We start from the raw sequence: 10,307 nt of genomic DNA, 5'->3' as shown, positions 1-10,307 counted from the left end.
ATAGAATAAATAAATGAATGGTTTTAAAATTTAAATAAAGAGGTTTTAACTTTAAATAAAGAAATTGACCTGGGCAGAATAGTCTGCAAATAGAAAATAATAATTTATGTGAGAAGGATTTTTATATGTCCCTGAAGATGGCTAGAAAGGCCGAAACGTTGGACAAATGAATAAATAAAGTGTTGAGACTGATATTGGATATAATATTGATTTATTTAATAAAAATAATAATAATAATAAAAAAAATCAAAATCAAAGATAAGTTATAATTTATAAAGAAGCCAATACTAATGGTACTTTTTAACTAAATACTAATGTAATTTTAGCTTCCTCATCTGTGAGAGCTTCTGATAAATTTGGGGTCAGTCCTATCCTGTTTATTATTGGCAAATAGTGAGTATATTCTTCAAAAATATGTCTAATCGTGAGAATGGACTGACAATATTTGCACGTTGGAGGTGGCAGTTTTCTGATTAGGTGAGAGTGCGTGAGGAGAGTATGACCTATTCTCAAGCGGGTTAGAGCAACTTCCTCCCAACGGCTGTTGACCAAGGTTTTACAGACCGTTTTATTTCTTTTAATTTATTCGGAGAGCTTTCATCCCACTTGGCCTGCCATTTTTCTAATATTTGTAATTTAAGGGGTGTACTGAGTTCTGAAGGGGTGAGAACGGCAGTGCCTCGGCCAGGGAGCGTGAGTGCCTCTCTGGCAGCTTTGTTCGTGAGCTCGTTACCTACAATGCCAATGTGGCTAAATTTATATTGTATTCAAGAGGATCTTTAACACTTTTACCTGAAGTGGTATATAAGACATATCTTTTCAGAGTTTTTTTCTTTTACATAAACAATATAATATTAATTTTACTAATTAATAGTGAACAATTCAATGGCATACCTATCATATTTATTTTTAATATTATAAATTTCTATTTTAATTAAGAAAATCTTCATCATTTTTACCTTAAGTAGTATGTAATTTTTCAAAAACAACTTTTCAGTCTTTTTTTTTTAAACAACACAATATTAATGTTACTAACTAATAATAAACAATGGTGTACCTATCGTATTTATTTTTATTATTAGAGATTTCTACCGCGTTGTAAACCATTTATCAAAATAATGGAAACCTAAAATGAGAAAATAAAAGTAATACTCGTTGCACTGAGACATGGGAGTTGATTCTGACTGGTCTCGGTAGCAGATGATGGATGTTGGAGAACTGCCATGTCAAGTCACTCCTTCCAAGAGAAGTTAAAGTTGTTGCCAAGTATTTGCTCCTTGTAATTTGGTGCCTCAGGCTGTTGGTTGGATGACTACGCCGAATCACAAAGAGATATTCTATACTCAAGCCGGCGAGACGGTAGCACATAGGGAATATTCGTGTTCATGGTATATGTCGGAATAATTGGCTGATAAACTACATAACATGTTTCCTGCAAGTCCAAAAGTTATTATTAATTAAAGTTATCCATAAGTTTATTATATCATCAACAATCAAAAAATATAATAATATAAAAAATAGAAATTTACACCTCACATCGAATAATTTAAAAACGTTTAGGAGGCTATTCTGCCCAGCTCATAAATTTTTAAAACTTCTAACTTCTAACACTTTCAACAATCATTTTTATTTTTTTAACTGCAAGTTATTTGTATTTTCAATTTATATTTACAAATGTGTTATGTAAAATAAGGAAGTTTGTTGTGGTAGTGTTTATATAAATATATCACTGCAGTACAGCATTTGTACAACATAACTGAATACCGTAGAATTAGGGACTGGATAAGTATATCCAAGTATATCCTTTTTTTATTTTATTTTCGAACTAACTTAGGTAGTGAAAAATTTAACTATTTTTATCGTGTAAAATTGTAAAAACAATTATTTTAGGTTGATATACATACATAATTTTTTTTTGTAACAACAGAACAATTTGTTTTTTTTATCTCACTTGTTTATATTTTAATATTAATAAATTGTCTATCAATTGGAAGTTTAATTTTTTTTATTATTTTAATTTTTTATGAGATTATTTTCAGGTTAATTTTTTTTTTTTTTTTATTTCCTGATCCAGTGAACATCTAAATCTGGTAAACATAATTTTTGTTTTTTCAAATATTGTTTAAATATACATTTCTTTAAATGTTCTATTTTTTAAAATTATTTTGAATACTAATGTCTCTTATAAGTTAATTTACAAAATAAAGGTATTATACCAATACTTCATCCATTTTTGAGAAAACACTTAGGGTCCTAACGTTTTAACCGCACAAAGGGAGGAGGTAGCTATTGCCAGATTGAGTCATACGAGAATAGGTCATACGAGTTTAACTCATAGATATCTGATCAGTAAGCAGCCACCGCCAAAATGTCAATACTGCAACAGTGTACTTACGATCGGTCATATATTTGAGAAACGTCATTTTTATTCTGCGAACTGAACTGGAATTGAGAGTAGGACCGAGTGTATCTGATGCTCTGAATGATGACCAGAAGGACGTGGAAATGGTCTTAGTTTTCTTAAAAAGGAATGGCCTTTTGAATCAGATTTAAACCAGAAAATCTGTTATACGTAATAAAAAATACCAACAGAAGTAATTATTTAATTTTTTTTCGAAATTATTTAAAGTGAAATAGAATTATAGAAATAGAAATTATAGAAATAGAATATAAAGCACGAAATATGGGCGTTGATGACCTCAGGGTTTTACGCCCTAAAGCCCCAGCAACAACAACAACAACCGCACAAAGCATTAGCAACATTAGTCTTTACTTTTTCAATTTTTTTTTCTAAATCTGAGTTCTTAAAATATTACGAATTGATGTGAAATTTAAATATTGTACATTGAAAAAGGTTTATTATAAATTGATTTTTTGGCAGACCAGCAAAATCAATTCCGTTATTTGTTAACTTTACATTGTTTTCTATGAATCTAAACAAAGAACTATCAATCTCATTTACTTAGCACTCCGCTTCGCCTTCCTGCTCAACTCAAAAATCGTAAAGTCCAGGCCCTATATAAAATATGTCACTATTTACGATAAAACACAGCTTCCAAATTGTCGCAAAGTGAAATGTGTCACAATTCAAGAAAACCTTCTTTGAATGAATGAAAGAATTAAACTTATGTCGTTGCTCGAAAGAGTTTGTATATTGCCATGTTGCAACAACCTCTATGGTGAAACAATGCTATCTTAAGAACATGTAAACCAAACACTCCCCAATTATTATTATTATTTTTATTTGTCTAGCATCATATTTTGACGTTTTAGAGATAAAATATCTTTCTTCTAATTCTGTAGATTTATCGATATCTAATTCCTAATTTGTGTTATTAGATAAATCATTAGAACAATTTTCTTTGTATATTTTAGAATAATTCGGACTCACCAAACAATATTGGTAAGAATTAGATGCCGTGGAGGAAAACCAACAGTATTTACGAAACTCCCCCAAATAAATGAATTCTAAACTATTATGTTCTATTAATACAAGAAAGAAAACTTAATATTTTCTGAATTGTTTTTCTCTTTGCCTTTTTATTGATCGATGCCTTTCAAGTCTAAAAATAAATGGTCGCACCCTTTTGAATTTAAAAATAAGTCCTTACACCTTCACATTTTAAAATATTTGCTTCGATCTTTTTGACTCTTAAAATAAATTCTTGCTCAGCCATAAAATTTTTATTATGCTTTGTCTACAATATTACATTTATTTGGTTTATTCTAAGGTTTATTTAGAAAAGAAGTATACACATTCAAGGATTTGAATAAAATAAACTGGTGTTCCCTTTCATTCCAAACCACATCGTTTACGTTCACTGATCAATCAGGTTTTGTATTCCTCGTAAATACGACTTCCTGAGACAATGAGAGGGGAATTAGGAGAGATGGATGCAGACGGCGTTATTTAGTTCTGATAGTACTTGGCCATATTATCAGAATCGATGTATAGAGTGCTATTGATAGTGAAATAACTGATAAGGACGGTACGGTTAAGAGGATAAAATAATTATGCTTTATAAATAAAAGCCTCTAATTCTTATTATTACCGAAAAAAAGTTTTTACAAAGGCAACGCCAGGTTACAATTTACTTAGTAGAGCTTAATAAAAATTTATTTAGGGAAGAATACAATTTATGATCATGATTGCTGATCATACTTGTTTTTCTCTTATTTGTTTATCCTCACTCTTTTTGCTTGGATTTGCTATTATACTAACACATAGTGACATAATATTTTGAAAAAAAAAATATATATATAAAATAAATTCTTAACTCAGGTCTGTTTCACTCTCTCGATTTTTTATTATTTTTTTTTTTGGGGGGGAAGGGGGTTCCAGGTTAACTGGCTTCTGGTTGACAGGTTTGCCCACAGATGGCGGCAGCTTCTTTCTTATATTGTGACGATAACTGAATAACAGTGTTAAATTGAGTTTATTTTCTTAACCAATTACCTTAGAGTGTGTGAGTTACTTTTATGCAGAGCAGACAAACAGTAGTTACCTTTAGAATCTAGAAACGTCCATCCCACTTCAAGACGTGTTTTATTCTCAGTTGATTATAATGATTAAAAACATCATTCGAAATTAAACATGCATCAAAATTATACTATACTGTAGTTATACTACACTGTATTATTCATAATGTTTGTAAGGTTGAGAGTAAACCATGACCAAAGATGCGTCTCGTTCCTCAGAGTATGTATATAATGCATCAACGAGTATTTAAAATAAAATGTAAAATATTATTAAGTTTTTTATTATCCTCCTTTTATTACTAAAACAAAATACAAATATATACATATATGCTTAGTAACTGATGTGATAAAAACGATTAAATGATCATCTTAGGGTTTACAACCTCTTCGAATATGAGTAACAAAAGGTTGTTTAAAAAGTTTATTTATATATTGTAACGAAAGATGTTCTAAAACTGTGTAAAGATTATATTCGTTAATTATATAGTAGACGAGGGGTCTCGTTAACTCAATATATAATTAGAAATGAAATGATAACATGGTTACATCACGGCATCAACAAAATTAATGTTACGTTAAATAGGATATTGCGTCATCAATACGAGATTAATTATAAATGTAATAAAGACCGATATATAATCCCAGATTGATATAAGAATAGAATATATTTGTAATTACATAACTACAGGGAATAACTCATTTAAAATTTGATATCCATTAATTCAAATTTTATCAAAAGTAAATGCTATGAACAATTATTACAGGCAAACTTATTATATATATAATTATTCTACTTATTATAATTAAATCATAGAAATATAAACATCACTGATTAATAACAGCAACAAAAACGTGTACCTTAAAACTATTAACATATCAGAACGAAATTTAGAGACTGATTTTTCCCCAATTAAGGTTACCCAAGTTATAAGGCTGAGTGGGCTTAAGGAGGGCTCTATAACCCACAGGGTTGACTCATAGCTACAATGTAACAGAAAATATTTATCTACCCAGCCGGATTCGAATCCAGATCCTTGGAGTTAGTAGCATAGAGCCTTATCACTGTGCCACCGCGCTCCCAATAGTATGATAACACATAATAATGTTGCTGAAGACTTTTATCGCATCTCACATACCGGCTATTGCGACATGTAGACATCTGGTTATCGTACACTAAACACTGTAGTAAATATGAACACAAATTTTAAAAAACATAAACCATATAATACTGAACAAAAATAACAATATCATTGCAATAAATAAACTGTACTACGATTTTTTTTCATTTTAATAATTATTATAACCAGCTATAACAGTATTTTTTAAACTATAAGATTAATTTACTATGAAAAGTATCAAGAATTTAATAAGGTAATTGCTTCAAACAATATTAAAAAATCCTATCGACGGTGGGTTAATTAATTAGTTGTTTTATGCAATGAAAGATGACAGAAAAAAGATTATTTTTTAAATTGAGGTAAATTTAAAATAATACCTTTTCCGGGCTACAACGGTGAACTGAAAATTTAATTTAATTTATTCTGGAATTGAAATTAATATAACAGAGATAATATTTGGTGTTTATTTGCGTGTCTGGGAGGGATACTAAGACATTATTTAAATAAAACGGTAAAAAAAAAAAATTATAACAACTGGAAAACAATTGGCCAGGTAATAATAATTCCAGTAATAAAAAAGAAAATGAAAATTGTTTTAATGGCTAAGATTTTTAGCAAAAATAATTTATAAGTATAATTCATAATACTAAGACAAATATTTATAATTAAAAATATTTTATTTTAACAAATATAAGAGAACTATATCTAAGAAAGAAACATTTTATTTTTTGAAAAAACACTTAAATAACTAAATTAAGAAGTAATGAATACTTTTAGCAGGCGTTTAGACAAAAATAAATAATATTTCACTTTATAACACACTCAGGTGTTATAAAGTGAAAGTTTAAGTTGCTTTCACCAACTTTGAGTAAAGATGGAAATTTTCTAACTGAATGGTTGTATGGTAATACTAGTTTGTACATAATAAATACAGCCATCCATACTTGACAACCTACGTTATTTTTTATAATAGTAAGTAGGTTATGACAAAATGTTTTACTACTATGAAGTATTCAAATGATAAATATTTGGTCTAAAAGTAGAAAATAAAAACAAGAATAGCTATCATTTTTTCTCTTATTCAAAAATCATATCTATGAAATGATAAAGTTCCATACTTTTTGATTTTAGGAACGTTGTGCCATAGAGCAATTATAGTAAATAGTTGGTATTTCCATACACAAAGTTTTACTTTCTGTGTTTGGCACATAATTACACCGACATCACATTTTTGCGACCTGAAATGGTCATATGCGCTGAGTACTTGATTTGAAAATTTAATTCGATTACTATTGTTCCCTTAATCAGCAGCGGTAGGAGAAAACAATCAAAATATTGGAGAAAATAACAAAATATTAGTTTTTAGAAAATGTATCGAAACAAAGAAGACGCTGAAAGAAAAAAAAAGACTGAAAAATACAGGAAATACCAAACCAACGGGCTAGAAGTGAAACAAATGGGCATACAAAGTTAATATTAAAACAATAAAATATAAAAAATACTTCAATGCCTCTAATTATATAACAGGACTAAAATTGTACCAGTAATGTGTGTATTATCATATCATTTTTTATATCAAAGTTAAAAATAAAGACATATGAATATAAAAAGACATTTCCCTTTTTACAGTTTGAGAAGGAATAGTAATTTACATTAATTAGCGCAGAAATATAGTAGAAAATAAATGTGTAATGCACATAAGTCTGAGTGGAAGCGACGACAAATCGAATCAGACTTGTACAATATACCTCGGGGTTTGGGAGAGAATTAAATTATGCCAAGGAAGTTTGAATTTTAAGATGGTACATTAGGAGGAAGTAGAGGGGGAAGTTATTTGAATCCGGGTCAATTAAATCTCAAAGGAACAATTACCAACGTCGTTAAGAGGTGGTTAGAGTTTGTCGGTTTTTAAAACCTGGTTTCAAAAACCGGTTTCTTGGAGAAAATTATGAAATTCGAAAACCGGTTTTTTAGTAGGAAATATCGCTTTTCAATGTATGAATAACACTTTGAGGGTGTTAAGTGAGAGGGTATTTTCTATTTCGGGGAATTTTGTGAATAAACTAAGGACACGGCTAAATAGCAAATCGATAGACGTCCTCTGTTTTCTGAAATCATATTTCATTAAACAAAAATTAATAGAATATTTAAATTTGTATTAAAATTGCCCGGAATAGAAAATACTCTGTCCTTTGCTTAATTGTCTTTAAAACTAAAATTGATTTTAATAAGTGTGTATGCATAAACTTTATTTATTCTTGTCTTTCGGCTTTGATTATAATTTACATTATATAATACACAGTTATATATTTTCTAATTGTTTTTAATAAGTATCCATCTGTATCTAATAACATTGTTTTTTTAAAAAATAATATGGTTATTATAAAAATATGAAAATATATTGTTTTTATTTATTCGAACCCTTTGCTGAATAACTCGTTTCACTATTATAAAAATATTTACATCCTTATACGTGAAAATTATGCATAAACAACAATCCTGGTCAACTATTATTTCTTTGTTCTACTAAATTGCATAAAAAAAAAAAATAACTATCAATAAAATTGAACAGTAAATAATTTCAGTCAAAAACTGCTTTTAATCACTCTAAATTTTCTGTTAAAAATTTTTGTTCGAATTACAGAATATTGGAGCAAAAAATGTTTTATAAAAATTCGAAACCGGTTTTCTAAAATGTCGGTTTTTGTATAAACCCTAGAGGTGGTCGAACCAGGATTCGGTTTAGAATTTTTAATTTATCAGTACTTACCAAAAAAAGAAGTATTACTTAATTTTTCTTATAAATTCCAATATGATGGTTATGAGAAAAATGAATATATCACCAGATTTAGACAATAATGTGGATCTCCTTTTTGGCGTTTCAGCTCACTGTGTGCCATTGTTTGCGTTCCCAGGGTGGTCTGTCTACTGTCACATATAAAAAGAAATGCCGATAGGTTGATTTTCAAGAGTAATGGAATTTAAACAATGATGTAACCGATTCATCGACTTAAGGAAGTAGATTATTTTTTTTTATTTCCTGTCGCATTAAAACATAAATATTTATCAATTGATATTTAAAAATTAAAACATCAAATTAACTTTTCTTCATTCAAAAAATTTCATATTATATCAACATTTAATTAAATCCAAGTTACAAATTAAAAATAAAAGTCAATTACTTTTGAAATGTCACCACTCTTTGATAGAGGTTTCCAAAAGTAATACAATGATTTCATTACTTACAGAAAAAAAATATGGTGTATAAACTTATTTTTGCACCTCTAAAATAATTACAATTAGCAAATGAGCTATAATAATATTATGACATGACATGAATTGGCATGTGGTAAACAGCACCCAGCGGTGCATCCTCCTAACTTCAAGTAAACTATTTGATCAGACTAGGAGATCCCTTTTCCAATTCCTCTTCAGCCAACGTCGACTTACGTCAGGCATGTAAGTTTGTTACCATCTCTGTCGTATAAATTTATTGAAACGTCCATGTAATTTATGGGAATTGGTGTCTTAAATTTTTACAAAGTACAATCAATTTGACAACAATGAATCATGATTATTTGAATGAATATAAATAATTATGAGAAGATAGTTAACGTGGATAGTATACATGAGAAGATGGCTGGGGGTGCGGCCATAATTTCCAGCCTTCATCAACTTAGATTCCTAATTTCCAACCAGCAGCCCTGATGAAGGCTAGAAATCCTGGCTGAAACGTTGGCACTATTAAATAAGTTCTTTTGACTTATTTGTGTTATATCCTGACTGTATCCCCAACCATCTCCTCATGAATATAAATAATTAATTATATGTGGAGTGCATACAATAATGTTTTTCATTATGATATGGTGTAAGATGTAGAAGTCTCTACTTTTCTCATCGGTAAAAATTTTATGTCAGTGTCATCCTTACCTCTCTCTGATGTTTTTTAATAGAACATTTTTACTAATTACATATGGTCTTCCCCAGGTGTTGATGAAATAATAGAGACAGATAAATCCGCTTCATTGCCATATGATAATAAAAAATGGTATGAAAACTTAACTCGGAAGAAAAAAACACGGTAGATAAAAAAAAAAAATTAGTTTGGTTTATATTAAGATGCTTACTTTTCTAAATTTCGCACGTAGACCTCGTTTCATGACCAGCGGTGTCTTTTTCAATAGGAAGAACTACTACTGCGATAAGGTATCAAAAATAGAATATAAAGAAGGAAAATTAAAAGACCTTATGGCACTGAAGGCAGTAATAGAAGCAAAATGGGATGAAATCTGGGAGAAAAATATAATTAAAAGACTAACCAATACCATCCAATAAAGGTTTTCATTTAGTCTTATTAAATATACAAGTAGTTAATGTAAGAAATAATGCCAACTTTTTTTCTTTTTCTTGTAAGCTCGGATTTTGACAGTAAAGGAGGCGGAATCAGTGTGCTTTTAAATTTATATTTTAATTGTTATGTGCTTATAAAATCAATAAATAATTCCAGTTTCGTACAATTTTTCATTTATCAAAGTAGGCAAAACTCAGATTTGAACTTTAATATATATCAGATCAGTCAATTAGAGACAACTATATTCGGGCGACATAACGCAACTTCACTGTTTGCATAGTCATGCCATTGCCTTAGACAGTAGGTTAAAGTATTCATATTGGATCTCTCTCTCTCTCTCTCTCTCTCTCTCTCTCTCT

This window comes from Halyomorpha halys, unplaced genomic scaffold (genome assembly GCF_000696795.3).
Source record: "Halyomorpha halys isolate HHAL.00 unplaced genomic scaffold, Hhal_1.1 Scaffold448.1, whole genome shotgun sequence".
NCBI lineage: Eukaryota > Metazoa > Arthropoda > Insecta > Hemiptera > Pentatomidae > Halyomorpha > Halyomorpha halys.
The sequence above is the reverse complement of the archived record's forward strand: the minus strand, read 5'-3'. Positions refer to the sequence as shown.